This window comes from Aedes albopictus, chromosome 3, assembly GCF_035046485.1.
Source record: "Aedes albopictus strain Foshan chromosome 3, AalbF5, whole genome shotgun sequence".
In the NCBI taxonomy this organism is placed as follows: Eukaryota; Metazoa; Arthropoda; class Insecta; order Diptera; family Culicidae; genus Aedes; species Aedes albopictus.
In genome coordinates, this window is record NC_085138.1 from 298,549,842 (window position 1) to 298,574,710 (window position 24,869).

The 24,869-nt window shown below is 42.4% G+C and overlaps 1 protein-coding gene across 1 annotated transcript in view; it reads right to left on the reverse strand.

Moving 5' to 3' along the window:
• Positions 1-24,869, reverse strand: part of LOC109418644 (uncharacterized) — a 97,422-nt gene that overhangs the window by 57,464 nt on the left and 15,089 nt on the right. The window lies entirely within an intron of this gene.

Sequence of the window (24,869 nt, forward strand, 5' to 3'; positions counted from 1 at the left end):
AGTTGATCAGGGCATCAAAAGCTATCTGATAGTGAACTAGTTGGTTCTGGGTTTATCCGTTAGGTGGCGCTAGTGAGTCCTAAAAAAATAAATCTTTGTATCTCGAGAATCCGACTACATAGAAGAATTCTGTCTTCGGAAAGGTTGATCAGGACATCAACAGCTATCCGACAGTGAACTAGTTGGTTGTAGGTATGTCAGCTAGGTGGCGCAAGTGGGCTCTAAAAATTCTGAATTTCTGTATCTTTAGAATCAGACTACATAGAAGAATTTCAGTACTGCGACAAGGCCGATCAGGACATCAAGAGCTTACCGATATTTAACTAGATGGTTCTAGGTTTATCCACTAGGTGGCGCTAGTAAGTCATAAAAAATCTTAACTTCTGCTCCTTATCAACCAGACCACATAGAAATTTTTTGTCTTCGGCAAAATTGACATCAAGAGCTATCCGATAGTGAACTAGTTGGTTCTGGGTAAATCCGCAAGGTGGCGTTAGTGAGTCCTAAAAAAATGAAACCTCTGTATCTCGACAATCCGACAACATAAAGAAAATTCGTCTTCGGCAAGGTTGATCAGGACATCAACAGCTATCCGATAGTGAACTAGTTGATTGTGGGTTTGTCCGCTAGGTGGCGCAAGTGGGCTCTAAAAATTCTAAACATCTGTAACTCGAGAATCAGACTACATAGAAGTTTTTTGTCTTCGGCAAAATTGACATCCAGAGCTACCCGATAGCGCACTAGTTGGTTCAAGATTTATCTGCTAGGTGGCGTTAGTGAGTCCTAAAAAATTTAAACCTCTGTATCTCGAGAATCAGACTGCATATAAGAATTTCGTCTTCCACGAGGTCGATCAGGACATCAACAGGTCTCTCTCTCTCTCTCTCTTCTTGGCGTAACGTCCTCACTGGGACAAAGCCTGCTTCTCAGCTTAGTGTTCTATGAGCACTTCCACAGTTATTAACTGAGAGCTTCCTCTGCCAATGACCATTTTGCATGTGTATATCGTGTGGCAGGCACGAAGATACCCTATGCCCAAGGAAGTCAAGGAAATTTCCTTTACGAAAAGATCCTGGACCGACCGGGAATCGAACCCGTCACCCTCAGCATGGTCATGCTGAATACCCGTGCGTTTACCGCCTCGGCTATATGGGCCCCTCACAATGGACATCAACAGGTATCCGATACTGAACTAGTTGGTTCTAGGCTTATCCACGAGCTGGCGACAATGAGTCATAGAAATTCTTAACTTTTGTTTCTCAACAACTACACCACATAGAAATGTTTTATCTTCAGCAAAGTTGATCAGGACATCAAGAGCTATCCGATAATGAACTAGTTGGTTCTAGGTTTATCCGTTAGGTGGCGCAAGTGGGCTTTAAAAAATCTGAACTTCTGTATCTCAAGAATCAGACTACATAGAAGAATAGCGGCTTCGACAAAGTTGATCAGGACATCAAGAGCTACCTGATAGCGCTCTAGTTAGCGTTAGTGAGCCCTAAACATTTCAGACTTCTGTTTCTCGAGAATCAGACTACTTAAAACAATTTCATCTTCAGCAAGGTCGATCAGGACATCAAGAGCTACCCGATAGTGCACTAGTTTGTTCAAGGCAAATCTGCTAGGTGGTGCTAGTGAGTCCTAAAGATTCTGAAGGTCGATCAGGACATCACAAGCTCTCCGATAGTGATCTAGTTGATTAAGGGTTTATCCGCTAGGTAGTGCTAGTGAGTTTTAGAAATTCTTAGCTGCTGAATCTCGAAAATCGAGCTTCATAGAAAAATTTCGTCTTCAACAGAGTTGATCAGTACATACATTCAGTGCCGGATTTAGGCCTCGGGGGGCCCGGGGCAAACCCTATAAAATGGGCCCCCAGAAACAAAATTTCGAAAAAAATGAGCCATACTATTACGTTTTTTTTCCTAATCTTATGTATTATGTATAATATTTTTAATGTTTACTGTTTTAGGCCTAATATTGAAAATGTCTGATTTCTGAACTTCTCCAAAATTCCGACAAATAGAAAACCCAGACAACCAGTAATCGTATAAGATGTTGCATAAGATGATAAAGTGGAGGCCATATGCGTGCATGCCTTCATTTAGGCGCATGTAAAATGTACGTATATCGCCTCCACTTTAACATCTTATTCAGCATGTTATACGATCACTGGTTGACTGGGAATTATTCGAACATTGATATTTGGCTCAAATGTCAAAATGCTAGCGTAAATGACATTTTGTTCAGATAGTACATATATTTTAAACTTTCATCCGAATTGAAAATATTTTTGCAAGTTTATGAACTTAGCGTTCAGTTAAAAATCTACTAAAACATGAAGCAACTTTATTTGAGATTGCACGAGATTGACGAGTATTTGCAGATTCAAATTATACAAAGATTAGACTCTTGAGAGCAACTGTAGCAATAAATCTTGATATCTTCAGTAAAACCCAACATAAAGATATGGAAAGCTACTATTTCGAGGACACTCGCTTTTCAAATCTAGCCTTAACTCCCAAACATCTCCAGAATTCATCATCTTCTCTTGCCTATAATAGCAACGAACTGATGCGAATGACGCCCATTGACGTGAATTTTATATGGCTTCGTTGAAAAATATAAATTGAATTTCAGTTTCTTGGGGGGCCCCTTTAATCGGGGGGCCCGGGGCACTTGCCCCCTTTGCCCCCCCTTAAATCCGGGCCTGCATACATTAAGGGCTAACGGATAGTTAACTAGTTCATTCCAGGTTCATCCGCTAGGTGACGCTAGTGAGCCCTACAAATTCTGAAATTCTATATCTCGAGAATCCGACTACATAGAAAAATTTCGTCTTCGGCAAAGTTGATCAGTACATCTAGGGCTAACGGATAGTGAACTAATTGGTTCTGGGTTTATCCGGTAGGTAGCGCTAGTGAGCTCTATAAATTCTTGACTTCTATGTTTCGAGAATCCTACTACATAGAATAATTTTGACTTCGACAAGGTCGATCAGGACATCAAGAGTTATCTGATAGTGAATGATAGTGGCGCTAGTGGAATCTAAAAATTTTGAACTAATATTGGTAAAATAGTTTTTACGATAAAATAGAACTGCATGACTACTGATTGATAACAAAGCCAGCTAGGTATCAAACAGTGTCTTATTTCATATTGATAACTAAATATAATATTTAGGGACAATGGAAATTCGCGGCAAAATTTCTTAAATTTCGCGGGCTGCTATTGTAAATTTCGCGGCACTGTCGTGGTCCAATATTTTTGACAGTTTTGCTGAAGAAAACGCTAGTTTTAAATGCCAAATAAATAATTCACTTGGTTTTTAGAGGTCTTATCATGAATTGATCGAAAGAGTAACAAATTTGAATAAAAAAATAGAAAAGAAGCATACATTGAATATACAGTAAACTTGTAATATGCGATACAGGTATAACTTATCATTGTCAAAAGATCAATTTATCTTTAGAAACATGAAATTGATGGAAATTTATAAGGCATGTTCACAATTTTGTCAATTTTCGCGGCATTTCGTAGGATTTCTCACATTTCGCGACCTGAGCCAAATTTCGCGGATTTCATGGCTTCCGCGAAATTGTGATTTTCCCTTGTCCCTAATAATATTGAACAAAATGTGGTATAGTATAATTGGTTATCAACTTGAACTCAATAATAACGTAATTTTCGATAACGTGCTATGTACTATCAATTTGTTATCTTTACTCGGGTTCATTGTGACTCTCATCTCAAAGACATTTGTTTGCGTTTACTGGAGTTCTTTGAGCAGATGGAGCACACTGGTGGTTCCTTGAATTAACTAAAACTAGAATAGTTTGTTTCATTTTATTGTTCATTTTTTCATTTTAAGGCTCAAGCATCCGTCATCATTTTTCGGAAAATAAAAAGCAGTTTTCTCGCTGCAAATCAAAACAAGGATCATGAAAATATATTCACTGCATTATATTCCTCATGTGGAGTACAGTGAATATATTTTCATAGCAAAAACTTTTGTTTTGAACGAAAAAACCGCTTTCAAATGTTTGATGATGACGATGATTTCAATGACGAAAATTTCAACGTTAAAACACTTACATTTCTTCAGCCACTTGACAACAATGATTATCGGCTTCGGTTCAACCCGGATCTAATTTCCTTTTATTACAAATTCTAACAAATTTACTGTGATCGACTAGTGATCAACGCGCTCCAGCAATTGATCTAGGAATCTCACAAAGAAACTCTTCAGACAAATTATGATCTAATGATTTCAGCAGCAATTTCTTCAGGGAGTTTCTTCACGATGAGATTTCTTGAGGAACTCAACAGACGTTTCAATGGGAGTTTTCCAAAAATAAAAAAAAAGTTTCTTTTCGAGGGTTCTACCTCCCTAGCAACAATTTGAACTGTAATTGGGTTTGGGGAAGTTTTGAAAACTGTTGACTGTATGACTTTGTTATACCTTTGTTATAGTTTTACATTCCTCTTGAATTTATTTATTTGACTCTAGTCGGAATTCCAGCAGTGAATTCTTTCAGCGTTTATTTGTTTTTAGTTTTATAACTTCCTTAAAAAAGTACACATACAAGACTTTTTGCTCATAAATACCGCAACGAATTAACAAAACTTCCACCAGTATTATTTATTTATCATTATTTATTATTAATTATTTATTATTAATTCTTTCTAAATATACCAGGTAGGGTAGCCTCTTAGGGGGGTGGGGGTGGTGACGGAGGGGTCTGGCCAAAGTCTACGCTCCATACAAACTTCGAAAATTTTGTATGAACAAAAGTCTACGAATGGGGAGGGGAGGGGGTCTGAAATTGCCCAAAATGAGTCTACGTAGTTTATGGACAGCGCCTAATTCCCGTCTAACTAAACACCGACGATGCCTCATGGCCAATTTGGTATCAACTACTAGTCTATGCTTCCATGTAAAACATTTTGAAGGACCACAATTTCCTTAAAATAATAGGATTGTCCCTCGTATTCTGCTTCCGTCTAGTCCACGTTTCCACGTTTTTTTCGGGCACAACCTGAGTTCAATACCAGGCACTACATGGCACTATGTTATATAGGATGGTCAAAAAAAATGATTTGACCGTAAGTGTTTGTTCAAGAAGTCGATCAAAATCTTGCAATTCCAAATCAAATCATGTGTTCAAAGTTTGATTGAGCAGAACAACTTGTTATTTACATTTTACCGATGAATAAAAAAAAATATTTATTTGATTAATTGAACAGCATTTACCGCATTCTGCAGCAATGAAATACAACTTTGAAATGCCACAGAGCTTTTGTGGGGAGTGAATTGAAGGTAAGTTTAACAAGTGAATCTGGCGAAGTGAAAATTAAATGGCGATAAAGAACATTTCGGCTAGCTGCTACCTTGGTGCAGTTGCCTTCGTCGTACGCGAACGAGAAAAGTCTTCCGTGGATCGAATGACTGTTCAATCGATAAAATGACAGCTCGTCTCGAACAAAAAGTTTTCCCCATACAAACCTGAAATGCATTTTAAAAATTGTTCCTGAATACCAAAAATGATGAAATTTTGAATTTCGATGCATTTTTGGGCGGAGATGCCGATTATGAAATAAGCTGGATACCCCTAAAGAACGCAATTATTTTCAGATTTCTAAGTTCATAAAGTGTTCCAATCACTGCCGTTTTTTCCAGAGACCTTGTAGAATCAGCTTGCATTGAACCTGTACTAGACGCGGAGTGTGTCGAACAAGCATGTGAGTACCGTCTGTTTGGTGATCGGGAGATGTAGTAGTAATTGGAGCAATTTATCGGAGGTAGTGTTCTCGACAGCGGGATGACTTCCCAACTTACTTTTGTTAGTAAGATTTCCTATGCATCTTCTGACAGTTTTGTACACAGATCGAAAAAAGAATGTAAAATTGTGTGACAAATGATGCACATGATTGGAGCGTGGGATATCACAGAAGATTACATGACATATCATGTAAATGTCATAAAATATCATGTTAATTTATGTTATCTGTCATGTAATTCAGCATATCTCTGAGTGATTACATGACATATAACGGAAATTTACATGATATATCATGTAAACCATCATAACAGTAAGTTTACATGACCAAAATGAAGTTTACATGACGGTGTAAATCTCATTATTTTTATCTGTGTAGGCATATGAATGGAATTAGATCGCTGCAAAATTCAGTAATATGTATTGATAAATACCTAGTGGTATTTGTAACTGAATTGCTTTCAAAACAGCTGATCAAATCCTTATAGTAAAGTCCTGAAGAAATATAGCGGTGTGGAGCGCACCTGGCTATCACGCCAAGGACCTGTGATCGAGTCTCACTCCAAGAACTCACAAAATGTGATTTTTTTCTTCGGAACAGAAGTAAATCTGTGGATCCCGAGATGAACTAGACTCGTTAATAAAGATATGAGAAGAACAAATGTTTCGGAATTCCTTACATAGTTGTTGAAGCAATTATTTTCAGAATACCTGAAGAATAGAGCTGTATGTGTTGTTACACCTGCAGCACCTGCTCTTGAAAATCCCTCAATCCACTAGGCACGAGCGCATGGTCACCTAACTGACCAGTACAACGCAAACTTCATCATAAACTTTCTCAACAGAAAAAAAAAACGTCCCGCGAAGTAACCGCTCAACGCGTCAACCCTTTCTCCTCCTTCAAACATAAGAACTCCTTGAGCACCTCCCGTCAAAAGAAAGGCATCGCACCATATAATAACCAAAGGTCACAATAACGATTATTTCAAGTGAAATGCAACCACACCGCTAATCCACTCAATGGGTATTGCTGCCGCGGAGAGGTCGCGGTATCCTGATGGGTGTGTTCACACCTCACTTCGAGCCACTCAATGACGGCACGACGATTGAGACGGCGATGGCGGGCACAAGCCCCGGAAGAAATTAATATCCCAGGAGCTTACAAGTGCCATTATGAACCGCGAGAAATCTAATGGAACAAGCCCCGTCGCGCGAACAGTCTCGGTTGATTACCTCGGCGCGGCCATGGAGAGGTCCAAGATCGAGCATCACCACTCCGCGCTGCGAAGAAAAGGATTGCGCGCGGTCACAGCTGTTTGTTTAGTGTTGCCAACACGACACGGAGAACAAACACGGATGAGAAAGGTCCGATTGCTATCGTGCACCTCTCCGTGCGTGGAGGACCAGACACGAAACGAAACGAGGGGACCCCTTTCTCAAGATCCGGACATTTAGGAAGTGACCCTAGGCAGAGAAATAGTTTGTTGAAGCGGCGATGGGTGTTTTTTATGAACGTCCTGTTTGCCAGGATGGGACAGTCGGAGGCCGCCGAAGCCGGTTGTGGTTCGTTGCTCGAGTTGATTGTCCCCTTTTTGTCGTCGTTGGACCGAGGTTTGTGTCTTTTTCGATAAGGAAACGGGGTACAGGATCGCCTGGAGGAGTGGTATGGGCAAGAGGGCAAGCAAAACAGTTAAAGTTTCTAATAGCGTCCCATAAAAAGGGCTTTTCCCATTAGATGGCTAACTTTCGTCGTTGGTTGTTTTTCGGTTGAGTTTACTTTAGAAAATCCAATCCGATAAAGGGTTGATAATGCTCTTAATGGCCGAGAGAGTCTTTGTGATGGGAGTAATAGTGCCGGCACTGGAAGTAAGTCCCACTGTATTTTTTCGGAAGCCAGAGCTGATCAACTTCTTAGAATAGAGCTGGCGACTATAAAACAATAGCATGATGGAGATTTTAACCTCATCTAGACCGACATAGGAAAAAGGCTTGCTGGATCATGCTTGAAAATTCCGCGTGTTGGGACTGAGTGCCATTAATAATGTCCCGCTCCCAAATAAATCATATTTAAAAACGAGCGATTACGGCACCGATTGGTTGCGTTTTTTTGTTTTTATGCATGCTAACTTCTAACAAAAAATACATTAATAAGAAACAGCGCTTCTTCAATCCTTTGTTTTGAGTAGAATGAAAATGGGAGTCACGTGCTGGTAAAGGGAACCAATGCCCTATGTTTAATATTTTGTGACTCCTACCATTGAGTAGGTGTTGGAACCCAAAAATAGGACGATCATATGAAAATCTATTGACCATATTGGCACCAAATCGACAGCGAACTGTCATTCCTCATCCAGTTCAATATATGCATCCCAATGCTTTCGTTTTCGTTCCGACGCTGTATTTGCTGGAGTGAACAATGAACATGTGGCTTGTTAAAACATATCACTTGTCTTGGTGAATATATCTATTTATTGAGGTTATGACGAACTTTTCCCACGAAAACGCAAAACAAGGCCCTTTTCAATGGATTGATTTGGAATCTAGTTTGGAACTGATTTCCACAGTAATACCCAATTACGCTGCAGAGTATGCTTTGCACTTGAATGCTTGCAATATATTTCCGATGCACTTCCAGCATTAATAATGACAAGAAAAATAATGGGAGTGTAGTTGTTCCAATCATTTTCCAGGATCCTTTTAATGAAGATTAGACTATACTAAATGTTCAAAAGAAGCAAATACTACGAACGATTTTCATTTTTGAGATAATTTCTAAATTTTTCGTAAAATAAACTGCTTTAAAAAAACACGTAGTCAAGCTCCGGTATATTTGTAAAAAGATGATAATTTTCAGGGGATTCCACGATGTTTCAGGAGCGCTTTAAGGGGCTACGGGACGTTTCAGGGAGATTTCAGACGCGTTTTATGGGGGTTCCACAGGATGTTTCAGAGGGGCTTTTAGGGGCGTTTCAGGGGTATTTCGAGGGGTTACAGGGCGTGTTGGGGAGAATTCAAAGACGCTTAAAGGGATCAGGGGCTTCTAGGATTTCAAGGATGTTTCAAGGGGCTTTTAGGGACACGTCAATGCGTTTTAGAGCATTTCAAGGAGTAACTGAACATTTCAGGAAGGTTTCAGATGCGTTTCAGGGAGTTTAGAGTGCTTCGGGAGGTTCTAGAATGTTTAGCTTTTAGCTAGAGGACGATTCAGGGTTGTTTCAGAGACGTTTGAGGGGATTTCAGAGGGTGTCAGGGTTCCCAGATATTTCAGGTGGGTTTTTAGGGGCACTTCAAGGCGAAACCCACTGAAAATCATCTAGAACTCCCGAAGCTCCTAAAACGGCTCTGTAACATATTTGGAACCCGTCGAAAATCCTCTGAAACTTCCTGAAATACTTCCGAAATCTCCCTAAACACCTCGAACCACATGTAACGCACCTGAATCCTTCCGATACTTCCGAAAAACCGTATGTAACGCCTATGAAAATCCTCTGAAACATCTTGAAATACTTCAGCAATCCCTTTATACCTTCTCACACCGCAATAACGCACTTACGACTCTCCGACACCCCCGAAAACGGCAATGTAACGTATCTGAAACCCGCCAAAAATGCGCTAAACGTATCTGATACATCCCTGAAACGTCCTGTAACCCCTTGAAACATATTGAATCGCCCCTAAAAGCCCCCTGAATCAACCTGGAACCCAACAAGCTCCTGAAATCTCCTTAAGCGCCTGTTAAACCTGCCTGAAGTGCCCTGTAACATCTTGAAATGCCCGTAAAATTCTGGAACCCCCTGAAACCTTCAGTCTTTTTTTCATATCTAGTGACTAGGCCTTTAAACGCGTTTTTTACGATGTTTTTTTTTATATCAACGTGGTTTTTTCGACTATAAATTAGGAGTTCCACTTAGCGTTGGGCAATTTTAAATCGATGTTAGCACAATCGATGTTTTTTTTTCGTTTAATCGATTTTTTGAATCGATGTTGAAGCCTCAAAAAATCGAACGAATCGATATTCATCATTCGATTTTTCTTTCGATTCAAAAATAACAAATTTTCATTTTTCTTCAGAATGCATTGTCTAAACGAAATATTAATGCTAGGTTTGTTTTCAGGAGTGGGCCCAGAATATGCAAATAGGCATTGCAGTTTTGAGAAATCAAAATGATTGTTTTTGATTTGTTTCTAGTTTCGTAAACTATATTTGAGTATGGACAATTCCTCCAGATTTTTTTCCACAATTTGCTGAAGTGATTCCATCTTGAATTCCTCCAGAGATTTCTTTGAGAATTCATCTAGGGATTTCACCAAACATTTCTTCGGGTATTTGTCCTGAGATATCTTTAAAGGTTCTTCCAAAGATTCTAGTGCTGTTTTCGGGGTCCTCTTCAGGAATTTCTTCAGAGATCCTTTAAGAGCAGATGGGACGGTCCAGAAAATATCCGCCATTGATCTGTTGCTACTGATATGGTAATCTCAGATTCTACTTCATATTATGCAACAAAAACTTATCATTGTATATGCTCACATACAGTGCATACGCTGATTGTTTTTCATCCTGTTATGTGCGATAGAAATCGAGATTACCATCTCCAAAATCACGAGGCAAATTGTTAGAAAGAGAGGGAAAATGATAATATTAACAAGGCGTCTCGTATCACCTTAAGGTATTTCTGCAGATACTCCATCAGAGAATTCATCAAGGATTTGTACATATATTCCTTCCAGAATTCCATCCAAGTATTCCTTCAATAATTCCTCCACAAGTTACTTCAGACATGGATTTCTCCAAATTCCTCTTGAGATTGCTTTCAAGTTTCCTCCTGGGGTTTCTTCAGGAACTCCTCCAGGGGTTTCTTGAGGTACTGTTGCAGGGATTGCTCCAAAAGTTCCTCTGCGTACTCTTTATGGGATTCCTTTAGGATTTCCTTGAAATTTCAGCGATGTCTTCAGTACTTCCTCCTGAGATTTCTGCCGAAGCTCCTCTTATAAGTCCTACAGAAATTGATCCTTGGATTTCTTCAGGAATTCTTCCTGGGATTCCTCCAAGAATTCCTCAAGGGAGTCCTCCAGAAATTTCTCCAGGATTCCTCTGGGAATTCCTACATGGATTCTTCTTAAAATTCTTATAGGAATTCGTCAGGGAATCCTGTAGCAATTTCTTTAGAGATTCCTCTAGGAATTCCTCTGGAGATTCCTACAGATCCTCTTAAGAACCCCCCAGGAATTCCTCCTGATCCACTAGTTCTTCAGAGAAATCCTCCAGGAATTCCGACAGGGACTTCTCTAAGGATTCCTCCAGGGATTCCCCATGGAATGTATACAGGGATTCCTCCAGAAATTCCTATTGAGATTTCTCAAAGAATTTCTCTAGAGATTTCTTCAGGAATTGCTACGCGCATGTCTCCAGGAAATTCTCCAGTGGTTCCTCCAGGCATTCCTTCAGAAATTCTTCTTGAGATTGCATCCTTCCAAGAATTCCTTTAGGAATACCTCCATAATACATACTGCAATTTCTACAGAAATTAATCCAAAAAATCCTCCAGGGATTCCTTCAGAAATGCCCCCCAGGAATTCCTCCTGGAATTTATTCAGGAATTATTCCAGGTATTCCTCCAAGCATCCCTCCAGAATTTCATCTAGGCATTTCTCCTGGGACTCCTCCGGGAATTCCACCAAGAATTTCTTCAGGAAATTACCCCAGGTTTTCTCCAGGAATTCTTCGAGGAATTCCTCCGGGATTTCTTTCAGGGTTTCCTCCAGAAATTCCTCTGGGACCTCCTCTAGGAATTCCTCCAGAAATAGTTCTCCACGGAATCCTTCATGGATTTTTTCATAAACTCTTTCATGAATTTATACAGGAATTCCTCTAGGAATTTTCCTGGGATTCCTCCGGGATTTCTTCCAGGGTTTCCTTCAGAAATTCCTCTGGGACCTCCTCTAGGAAGTCCTCCAGAAATAGTTCTCGGGGAATTTCTCTAGGAATTTCTTCAATAATTTCTTCAGGGATTCCTCCCAGAATTCCTCTAGAGATTCCTCCAAAGACTTATTCGAAATCCATGAGGGAATCGCTCTAGGAAATTCTCCAGGAGTTCCACCTGGGATTCCATCAGGAATATGTCCAAAAGATCCTCCAGGCATTGCCAAAATGTTCTCCAGGATTCATTCCAAGATATTTTTTTTTTTTCAGAAATATCTCTAAGGAGTCTTCCAGGAATTCCTCAAGTTGTTTCTCCTCCAGCGATTCCTCCCAAATTTCCTCCAGGGATTCCTCCAGAAGTTCATCCAGAGATTCCTTCAAGATTTCTTCCAGAATATGCTCCAGGCATTTATCCAAGAATTTCTCCAGGGAGTCCTCTAGGAAATTCTCCTGGAATTCCTCCAGGAATTCCTGCACACAATTTCTCATGTACAATCTCAATTTTTGATATAAAATAAATCCATTGAGGTAAAATGCCTAGGGGGGCTTAAAGCCAATTTCAATATCCAGGGAGGCTTCTCAGTGTAATTTGAAGATTTTCTAGGGGAGGCTGTCCGGATTCTAGGGGGTCTAAGCCCTCCCTAGACCTCCCGTATTTACATCTATGAATAAATCATCCCATGAACTTGTACTCCTTGCTGCAAACGGATCATTTTATGGTTTTGTAACATTTTATAATATCGAATCGATGTGAAAACATCGATTCAAAGCATTCGATTAAATCGGTGAATCGATTCTGCTGGTCCGATTCGAATCGATTCACAAAAATTGATGTCTCAGCCAAACTTGCCCAATGCTTCCACTATATTGATTTTCTATGGAATTGTTGAATTGATGTTTGTGACAAGAAATTTAATTACAGAACCACCAATTTGGCATGGAATCTCATCCACGTTGTAGGTCAGCTAACAATCAAACAAAATTGTTCCAGATCTGCCCTACCACATCACACACAACTGCTCAAGACAACCCGAACCCACACTCATTACTTCATTTGCAGTAAGCATGTACACCGCGAAGGCATCATGGATGAGTCCTATCGTGCCCAGTCATCATCATCATCGTCGCACAACACAAATTGATTCACCGTACCCAGCGTACCTAGCACCACCCAAGCTAACCATCAACGCGCAACCCCGTTCGTTCCATTGCACCACGTCGACGACGTCCACCGATTACCTCAGCAGCCGCCACGGAGCGGAGAAAACGTGGGAAATCCTTCCCGCTGTGTCGCATGGTGAGACATCATCGGATCGGAACTACTTCCCTGTCCGATTGCTCCGTCAAAGTGTAGGTATGTGCCTGGCACGTAACCCCGAGAGTGTCTTCTTCCTTGTCCTTTCTCCCGTCGCCGTCGTCGTCGTCGTCGTCACCAACCGACAGGACCCAACCGTCTTTCTTCGGTCCCTTTAGTTCTGAGTCGAAGACTGTTGTTATTGCTGTTGTTGCTGTAGCAGTGGACTGAGTATCTGCTCTTCCGTTCTTGTTCGTAAACGGGACAAGAATGAATCTAGATCACACCCGGCGGCGACGGCGAAGAGGACGACGACTTGACGTGACGAGAATGTGTCAGCCCAGGCAGGGAGAGTGATTTTTCTTCCGGGCTTGGCCGGAGGAAAGAGTGGCATGCTGACGAGAACACGGGAGAATGTTATTTTTAATTAATTGAACATGATACGGATAAAATTATCCAAACATTTTTCATTGGTTGGAAAAGTGTGGAAAAAGGGGTACTGACTGGGACTAGAGCGGTTGTGATACTTTGTAGTCTGTTGAGGAGTATCAAAATAAATGTATCGTGTTTCAGAATCGATCACTTTGTTGAGAGAATCAGACGGTTCTGGACAGTTTTATTTAGTTGAATCGATCAATCTCAAACGAATGATTGTTATTCAAATTTGACTTCCATTAAATATGTCACGCTTCGACCTTTGGCGGTTCTTTCAAACTGCTCTTTCTCTGGTTTACGAATTTCACTTTGCATATAAAACTTTTCAATGTACCTACTTGACCAAAACGTCTGATAACAGATCTTCTGACTAAATATCATTCCTTCGTCAACACCATCTTTACAAAGATAAGACTGTGCCAACAATCGTGGGACCCACCTTACATAATTTCTCTGTAGTTTTCAGGTGTTCGTTGAAGTACTGCAACCACCTTTCGATCATCTCACGCTGGTTCACCAGGATGCTACCGTCCTTATCAATGTACAATTTCTTTAGCAATACCAAATCGGCGGGATTCGTTGATTGACTGAATCGATTCCGAGGGCCAGGTTTGGCAACACTGTCTCCTAGAAGTCGTAAATTTCGGCACTTCTCACCTAGAAGATTACAGAAAAGATGTCCCTCACAGTAGGTGACAAGCAATACAAACGGAAGGAACTTTCTTTTCGTTCGCTCTCGTCCCAAGTCGTGATGCATCTTTGACGAGCTACACTGAAACCTCCATTTAAGTCGATGCATGGCTGATCGAAAATAATTTTTACCGTACAAACACTGACAAAACTAAAGACTTTTATATTTTTTAACACTTCGCATGACAAAGGAGATCTGTCAAAAAATATAAAACTGTATAGTTTAGTCATTGCCTGCACGGTAAAAAATATTTTCGATCAGCCATGCATCGACTTAAATGGAGGTTTCAGTGTAGAAGATTTTACCCTGCCAAGTCCTATTCTGGATGAATACAACGTATAGCAATCAGTGAACGGGAGTAATTATCGACGGTCATAAAAACACAGTCGTTTCCTTCCGGAATCACAGGGGCCTACCGACTGCACCTATTGTCTCGAATTTATGACGATAAATATTGCACTCGGGACCAAAGAAAAAAAATACAAGGAAAGGAGACAACGACTGATGCACTTTTTTTGACTCTGTCTATTTCTCCTGAGATTTTTTTCGATTCCTTTGGATGTAACAAAAACAGACACAAAAAAATCCGAATTAAGTGCATTACGTCCTATTATGGAATTATCCGAGGACACGATTCTTTCTCGCACCAAAATGATGTCCCCGAACGAAAGGGAAATTTATAAACTTTGATTCGTTTCGTCGGAGAACAAAAACCCGACAGTAACTCTAACACTTCCGGGGTGACATTTTTTCCAGCCCGTCAGTCTGCGATATAACCACACGTGCAACGCCGCCGTTGTTTCGGATTGGAAGAAAGTCTATTCAAATGTCAAGAGGCCGCTCGCTGACGGTGACATCGCGGGACCCTGGATCCGCGCGCGCGGTGGGAACCGTTTTTTCTCCAGCATCTCTGCGTACGGGACGTCGGTATCTACTTTTTTTTTGGTTTCGAAGTCGTGTTCCGTCAAATGTCAGTGAGGCGAATCGCTTGTTCTCGATCGGGATCGTCGTCGCAGCGGGAAATGGCTGAGCCTTTCTCTGTGTCTGCGATTTGCATTCGATGCTAATTATAATAAAATAAATTTCGATGTGACCTTTTTTGTTGGTGCACGTCTTCCGAATCGAAGTACATACCCGAAAGGATTATTTAGAGGTGCATCCTCAGATTAGGTGCCCCTGGGGCGGAGATGACAAAAAAAATTGACGAGGATGTTACCGTCATGATTGGCTTGTATCTCTCTCAAGAGATAAATCTATAAAGAAAAAAAAATATTACTTCATGGTAGCAGTCAAATGCTCTTGGTGGTGTTCCCTGTTGGCATGATCTGATTTTCTTACCGATATAAGAAATACATCACATGCAAATACAAATCTACAGATTGGAAAAAGGCAGTTGCCTTGCCGTTGAAGCTTGTGATGCAGATGGATAGAATTCAGTACACAGAAAGATTTTGCGTCAGTTCATGGAAAGCTCTTCCTTTTATGGTCATGCCGTCCAACTCGGTATCTACTAGAAAAGATGTTTAAAAAAAACCTTAGTTTGCAAATTTAAGGTGAAACATCAAGAAATCCCATTGCAATTTTGCATACAAACTTTAGAGGCACAAATCTGGTGAACGAAGCACCGCATCAAGCAGCACTTGTTTATCCTAGCTTTGCTCACTTGCAAAAAGAGGCAGCTTTTCCAATTCGAGCGCATTTGTTTACGAATTTTTAAGATTAGTGCCTTTGAAAACGTGAGTAGGAGACCAAGTCGGCCATTGTAGCAGCCATATTTGTATTCTCTGATGTTTCTCCTTAAATGAGATTTGGATTGGCTACTGGCTAAAATATGTTGAGCACTTTTTCTTTTGGTGTCTCAATCGATATCAACAATATCCCCATCAGAATAAAATGAGAGGAAATATACAAGAGTTAGAGCCACTAACGCCAAATCATGTACACAACACATACATAAGGATCCAACGAATATCTGCTTGTAGTCCACCCACAAGTATCTTCAGTGCACAATTGCTGGTGTTCTTCTGTTTTTGGCAATACGTAATTACACCTACATCGAAGATACTAGGCAGGCTGCGGTGGTCTGGGCACGTAATTCGTATGCCGGAGGAACAACAAGCTAAAATCATATTAAGCAGAGAACCCGGAAGGGGCCGTAAGCTTCGTGGTAGGCCACAAACACGATACAGGACCTTAGGACCACTTAGGACTCTAAATGTTCAGGGAAACTGGTTGGATGTGATTGGCCCAGGGTCGTGACCAGTGGAGGCGATTGCTTCATTTAAGGTAGACACATCGCTACGAAGTGTAACCCACCAAGTAACAAGTAAGCAATGACTCGTAGGTCAATGCATCAATCTAGAAGATTTGTTGATGCATTTGCTTGTCCATGATGCATCATGAAAACTATTTGTATTTGCGCGAGTTCAAAGGGATGTTGTATGTGGTAACACAGAACCCAGACATCTATTGACCACTTCCAGCAGCGCAAGAATATTGCGAAGCGGTTAACGCGTGAGTATTTAGCAAGACCCTGAGGGTGACGGATTTGATTCCCGGTCCCGGTCCAGGTTTTTTTTTTTCGTATCCCAAACGAGCACCAAGCTGCAATCGGTGTAGGCTAGATCAAAAGCCGAGAACAAGATGAAGTAATCCGAAACAATGGCACGGTAAAGGCTGGGTATGCTGCGCAATTCAGATCCCGTTGTGATCCACTAGCCTCTGCCCAGCAACTCCTATCCCTACCTCCACGCGGTACCGGCCGGAAACTATGAGCAACCTTAGGGAAGATCGGGTAACCTACCCCGGTGGGAACTTTGGTCGTAGGCTGACAGGGAAGGGGGGGTTTGCTTCGGCAAACCTGAGCGTCTGTTCTCCAGGAGGAGCGGCTCACAACAGCGTCTGATCCCCATGTTAGGGGCGGCTGATCTACGTCCGAGTGCCAGGGAAGGACTCTAAGCTCAACTGTGCACTATGGTCCTCCGGAAAGTAGGGGGTTGGTGTCAGGCCCTACGAGCCAGCCGTAAAAAACCATTGTAACGGAAAATCAGCAACAGAATAATACGAACCGAGACCAACGGCAACGACCCCAGCGAACGAAAAGGACTTGCGATTGGAAACTCGGTACGTGGAACTGCCGATCTCTCTACTTCATTGGGAGCACCCGCATACTCGCCGATCTACTGAAGGACCGCGGGTTCGGCATCGTAGCGCTGCAGGAGGTGTGTTGGACAGGATCCATGGTGCGAACGTTTAGAGGTAATCATACCATTTACCAGAGCTGCGGCAACACACGCGAGCTGGGAACAGCTTTCATCGTGATGGGTGATATGCAGAGGCGCGTGATCGGTTGGTGGCCGATCGACGAAAGAATGTGCAGGTTAAGGATCAAAGGCCGATTCTTCAACTTCAGCATAATAAACGTGCACAGCCCACACTCCGGAAGTACTGATGATGACAAGGACGCATTTTACGCGCAGCTCGAACGTGAGTATGATCGCTGCCCAAGCCACGACGTCAAGATCATCATAGGTGATTTGAACGCTCAGGTAGGCCAGGAGGAGGAATTCAGACCGACGATTGGTAAGTTCAGCGCCCACCAGCAGACGAACGAAAACGGCCTACGACTCATTGATTTCGCCGCCTCCAAAAATATGGCCATACGTAGCACCTTTTTCCAACACAGCCTCCCTTATCGTTACACCTGGAGATCACCACAGCAGACGGAATCTCAAATCGACCACGTTCTGATTGACGGACGGCACTTCTCCGACATTATCGACGTCAGGACCTATCGTGGCGCCAATATCGACTCCGACCACTATCTGGTGATGGTCAAACTGCGCCCAAAACTCTCCGTCATCAACAATGTACGGTACCGGCGACCGCCACGGTACAACCTCGAGCGACTGAAGCAACCGGATGTCGCCTCAGCATACGCGCAGAATCTCGAAGCCGCGTTGCCAGACGAGGGCGAGCTCGATGAGGCCCCTCTAGAGGACTGCTGGAGTACAGTGAAAGCAGCCATCAACGACGCAGCCGAGAGCACCATCGGATACGTGGAACGGAATCGACGGAACGAATGGTTCGACGAAGAGTGCAGAACGGTTTTGGAGGAGAAGAATGCAGCGAGGGCGGTAATGCTGCAGCAAGGGACTCGACAGAACGTGGAACGTTATAAACAGAAGCGGAAACAGCAGACCCGCCTCTTTCGGGAGAAAAAGCGCCGCCTGGAAGAAGCGGAGTGTGAAGAAATGGAACTGCTGTGCCGTTCCCAAGAAACACGGAAGTTCTATCAGAAGCTCAACGCATCCCGCAACGGCTTCGTGCCGCGAGCCGAAATCTGCAGGGATAAAGACGGAGGCCTCTTGACGGACGGACGTGAGGTGATCGAAAGGTGGAAGCAGCACTTCGATCAGCACCTGAACGGCGTGGAGAACGTAGGCGCGGGAGCCCACGGCAACGGAGGAAACGACGACGCCAGTGCAGCGGAGGACGGAAACGAACCAACTCCCACGCTGAGGGAAGTTAAGGATGCCATTCACCAGCTCAAAACCAACAAAGCAGCTGGTAAGGATGGTATCGCAGCTGAACTCATCAAGATGGGCCCAGAAAAGTTGGCCACCTGTTTGCATCGGCTGATAGTCAGGATCTGGGAAACCGAACAGCTACCGGAGGAGTGGAAGGAAGGGGTAATCTGCCCCATTCACAAGAAAGGCGACCATTTGGAATGTGAGAACTTCAGGGCGATCACTATTTTGAATGCTGCCTACAAAGTGCTATCCCAGATCATCTTCCGTCGCCTGTCACCTAAAACAAATGAGTTCGTGGGAAGTTATCAAGCCGGCTTCATCGACGGCCGGTCGACAACGGACCAGATCTTTACCGTACGGCAAATCCTCCAGAAATGCCGTGAATACCAGGTCCCAACGCATCACCTGTTCATCGACTTCAAAGCGGCATACGACAGTATCGACCGCGCAGAGCTATGGAGAATCATGGACGAAAACGGCTTTCCTGGGAAGCTGACTAGACTGATTAAAGCAACGATGGACGGTGTGCAAAACTGCGTAAGGGTTTCGGGTGAACTATCCAGTTCATTTGAATCTCGCCGGGGACTGAGACAAGGTGATGGACTCTCATGCCTACTCTTCAACATCGCTCTGGAAGGTGTGATGCGACGAGCCGGGCTCAACAGCCGAGGAACGATTTTCACAAAATCCGGTCAATTTGTGTGCTTTGCGGACGACATGGACATTATTGCAAGAACATTTGGAACGGTGGCAGAGCTGTACACCCGCCTGAAACGCGAAGCAGCAAAGGTCGGACTGGTGGTGAATGCCTCAAAAACAAAGTACATGCTGGTAGGCGGAACCGAAAACGACCGGATCCGTCTGGGTAGTAATGTTACGATAGACGGGGATACTTTCGAGGTGGTGGAGGAATTCGTCTACCTCGGATCCTTACTGACGGCTGACAACAACGTGAGCCGTGAAATTCGGAGGCGCATCATCAGCGGAAGTCGGGCCTACTACGGGCTCCAGAAGAAACTGCGGTCGAAAAAGATTCACCCACGCACCAAATGCACCATGTACAAAACGCTAATAAGACCGGTAATCCTCTACGGGCACGAGACATGGACCATGCTCGAGGAGGACCTGCAAGCACTCGGAGTTTTCGAGCGACGCGTGCTAAGGACGATCTTCGGCGGTGTGCAGGAGAACGGCGTGTGGCGGAGAAGAATGAACCACGAGCTCGCTGCACTTTACGGCGAACCCAGCATCCAGAAGGTGGCCAAAGCCGGAAGGATACGGTGGGCAGGGCATGTTGCAAGAATGCCGGACAACAACCCTGCAAAGCTGGTGTTTGCAACTGATCCGGTTGGCACAAGAAGGCGTGGAGCGCAGAGAGCACGATGGGCGGACCAGGTGGAACGTGACTTGGCGAGCATTGGGCGCGACCGAGGATGGAGAGCGGCAGCCACGAACCGTGTATTATGGAGAAATATTGTTGATTCAGTTTTATCTTGAATTTGATGTAATACTAAATAAATGAATGAATCCGAAACAATCTCCGCAAGATTTTTTCAAGAGCGTTTCAGAGGATATCCAGGGGGATCTTAGGTTACCAGTAGGTTAAAGAAACTTCAGAGAGATTCGCGTTCCAAGGAGTGTAAGCCGCGATTCATGGAATTTCAGGAGCGTTTCAGGGGGTATAAGACGCGTTTTAGGGCCCTTTTCTGACCATTTAAAATTTTCGGCAGCGTTTTAGGAGGTTTCATGGGTTTGAGAGGTGGTTCAAGAAGATTTAGGGGAGTATTGGAGACGCTTCAAAGCGGTCCAATGACTTTTCGGAAGGTTTCAACGAGATTTCAGGAGCGTTTAAGGATGTTTTAGGGTGGTTTCATAGCGTTTCATAGCCTTTTAGGAGCGTCACAAGAGGTTTTAGGCGGTGCCGCCAGGGAGATTTACAGTGAAGGTTTCTTGACGCTTCAGAGGCGTTCGGTTACGTTTAAGGGAGGGTTAAGGGGTTTCAAGAGCGTTTCAGGAGGTTTTAAATAAGTCTTTAGGAGCGTTTAAGCGGGCATAATGGGAGCATCAGGGGATGTCAAGGGGCTCAGAGATGCCTTAAGGGGATTGCAATGCGTTTGAAAAGTACTTCAGGGAATTGCAAGGTGTTCAAATAGCGTTTTAGGGAATTTAAGAGTGTTTCGAGAGGTATCTGGCACGTTTCGAGAAGTTTTATGTGGGTCTTCAGAAGCGTTTTTTGAGGTTCAGGGGCTTTCGGGATAGTTTGAGCGAGTGTCATGGGTGTTTTATGGGATTTTAACGTTTCAATGGCTTAAGGTTACATCAAAGCGTTAAGAAGTAATTCATGTAGATGAAGAAGTTTCAAGGAGCGTTTTAGAAAACTCAGAGCGTTTCAGGATGCTTCGAGAACATTTCGAGGAACATCAGTGAATTTTAGGAGGTTTTAAGGATGTTTCAGACCATGAGGGAGATTTCAAGACGTTTCTAGTGGTTTTAGTTCCGCTTCATAAGAGTTTATTGGCACTTGTGTTGTCTCTCAGCTCAGGAACTCCATTGATCTCCCAGAAACTTCCGTAATCCCTTGGAGTTCGCTTGATATCTTTTTATGGTCAACTTTTGGCCCCTTAGACGCTTTCGAAACCTCAGAAATCCCCTAAAAATATGCGTAAATCGTCATTGAATACTTTTTGACACCCTTCTGAAATGCCCTAGAAATCACAGGAGGCGTCATAGAACGTCTCGGAGACGTCCTAACAGGCTCACGACACTCCTTGAAATCTCCTTAAAAGTCCCTAAAGCTCCCTAAGAGCCCCTCTGAAACCTTTCAAGACGCTATGAAACATCACAACCTGAATCGTGCTTTTAAACTCCCTCAGACCACACAACGTCCCTCATAGTCTTATGAAACACTCGGAAACGCCACTGAAATCCTCTGAAAACCACCTGGAACTTCCTAAGATCGTCCAGGATTTATGGTCTCTATGATCTGCAAGCCCATAGCTAACCATAAAACTTTGACGAAGACGTAATTTCTCTAAGTGATCGGAAGTGTAGCTTCTGTTTGTTGTAAACACCGAACAAATACACTGTGACAAACCGAGTTCTAAGCAGAGATGACAGATGTTAAATCATGTCTTCAATTTGAACTGCTGTGAAGACACGCTACGAAATTGAGTATTTCATAAGAAAACCTATATCAGGTTCCAAATAATTCTGCATTGCATTTCCAAGAATTTTGAAATAAAGGGTGGTACGGTCAAAATTTGGTCATACAATTTTTTTCATAACGTCAGACTGCGTACACTAAAACAGCTGATTTTAAGACCAGTAATGGTACATTATATGTAGCTTATGTCATAAAATTTTCATCAAAATCCATTAAGTATTGGTTGATATATAGATTAAACCAACGACCTGCCTTTTTAGAATTTTTTACAAAGGCGCTCCATAGTAAATCTTTGACAATTTAAGATCAGTAAAGCACACTTTTGGTTATAAAACTACTAATAAATACTGCCCCGATTAATATGAAAATTTTACAGTATAATACTGTTATATAAATATGATCTAAGTTAAATTTTGAGCCATTATGTATGAATACTTCCAAAGTTGTGGCAGTTTGAATATGAAAAAACTGACAGGGTGCCACTTAAACAAATATATCTTTGAAACGGTAAAATCAAACTGAATTAAATTTCTACACAACATTTGGACTTGCATTCTTTATATACAGAAAAAAAATGAATTCGGTTCAGTATTTCTGGCTCTATAAATAAAACAGTAAAAATGTGTACTTGGCTTCAATTTTTGCGCAAATTTTGAAATTGCAGATCTCAGGATTCAACAATATCTCCGCAAAAACTAAACCGATTTTGATGAAAATTGTATGGCATTAGCTACATATAATGCACCATTACTGGTCCAAAAATCAGCTATTTTGGTGTACGCAGTCTGACGTTATGAAAAGAATTGTTTGGCCAAATTTTGACCGTACCACCCTTTACCAGTGGGTTAAAAAGTTTTCAGAAAGCTTTTCGTTTCAAGAAGTTTCAGGAGCGTTTCATGAGCCCTTTCCAGACCATATATGAAGTTTTGGGATCGTTTCGGGGAGTTCGGGAGGTGGTTCAAGGAGATCCCCAGAATCCCAAGAAACCTAAAAAAAAGTATTAGTGCGCTTCCAAGGGATTCAGTGATGGTTCAAAAAGTTTCTACGAGGTTTTAGGAGCGTTTGAGGGTGTTTATGGGGTTTAGGAGGCGATTCAGTGGCTTTCTTTAGGAAATTAGGGATATTGAGGTTTCAGAAGGGTTAGATGGTTTTATGGAGCGTTTTAGCAGTTTTTTTTATCTGTTTTAACGAGATTTTTAGCCCTACGCTAGTTAATCTCGGAACCCACGCTTTACTTCCCTTCTGAAGGAAAAACTCACTTTTTTTTTTGAGTTTGTCGGGAACGGGATGCGATTCAAGTTCCTCGGCGTGTTTGTCACGTGCTTTAACCATCACACCAGGTTGGCTCCGCGATTTAGAGGGTGTCATGGGGTTTCAGGGGATTTCAAGGGTTTAGGAAACGTCTGAAGGGGTTTCGAAGAGTTTTAACGTGGAACAATTCGTCATTGAAATCATCGTCATCATCAAACATTTGAAAGCAGTTTTTTCATTGAAAACTAAAGTTTTTACAACAAAAGTGTATTCACTGTTTTCCTTATGAGGAAAGGAATACAATGAATACATTTTCATGGTCATTATTTTGATTTACAGCGTAAAAACTGCTTTTCAATTTCCGAAAAAAAGATGACGGATGCTTAGCCTTAAGGCGTTTAAGGAGTGCTTCAAGCAGTTTTAGGGATTTTAAGTAGCCTTTTAAGGAATTTCAGAGCGTTTCAAGAATTTTCGAGAACATTTCGGAAGGTTTTAGGAAAATCTTCGGAATTAAGGGGTTTCATGGCATTTTGGGAGCGCTTTTTCATTGGGAGTTTCAGTAGATTTCAAGGGGTTTTGGAAACGTATCAACAGGTTTCAGAGATGTTTGTAAAGGCAATTAAGGGGAATTTCAGGAAGTTGCAGGAGTTTTAGGAAATTTCATAGCATTTCAAAAGGTTGGGAGCGTTCCGGAGGGTTCGGAGGATTTTGAGCGCCTTTTGAGAGGTTGCAGGCCTCGAGGAGGATTTCAGAGCGTTTCAAATGATTTTAGGCCTGTTTCATGAGTGTTCCAGAACAGTTGTGGTGCCTTCTGGTCTTGAAGCTCCATTAAGCTCCTTGAAAACCCCTGGAGTCTCCTGGCCATCTTCAAGCAGGGCCGGATGACAACGTCCGAAGTGATACTGTCCCGGTCTCTTCAGCTCCTTTAAACGCTTTTAAATTCTCTGGAATCCCCAAGAAATACTCCTTAAAACCATTTTATACCCTTTGAAATGCCCTTGAATCCCCCGAAGGAGCCCTAAAATGACCCGGAGACGTCTTAAAGGTCCACGAAACTCCCTAAAGGCTTCTGAAAAGCCTCTAAATCACCCTGAGAGCCTCTCTGAAAAGATTTTGAAAGATATTGAGACTCTCCATAGGCGCCAACTTAGGGGGGGGCAAGCATGGTTTTGCCCCCCCAATATTTGACAATTTTTCAATTTCCCCATACAAAAAATCAGAAAAACCCGACTTTGCCCCCCCAATAAAGTGACCAAGTTGGCGCGTCTGAGACTCTTTGAAACATTCCTCTATCCCTTCAAAACCTTTCGAAACACCAGTAAAACTTCTTAAAATTCACTGAAACTCCCCCTGATGCCAAAAAACGTCTCTAGTGCTCTCTTATAGTCCAATATGGCACTCGCTTCTGAAAGCCTCTGATATCCACCTGGAACCTGTGTAGACCATCCTAGATTTCTAGTGTCTGTAAACTGTAAGCTCACGGCTAACCATAAAACTTTGCAGAAAACATCATCTCTCTAAGTAATCAGGATCCTGAGAATGAGATAAAAACTTCATAAGTGATGCTTCTGTTTGTTGAAAACACCGAACAAACACATAGCGACAAGCACAGTTTCAAGCAGAGATGCCAGCTGTGAAGACATGTCTTCAATTTGAACTTCTGTGCAGACACGCTTAAAATTGTTTTTTTTTTTAATGAGAATACTTATATCAGGATCCTAATAATTCTGCATTGCATTTCCAAGAATTTTGTCATATGTTTTTTAAAAACTTTATCATAATATTACTTTCGGAGATCCCAATAAA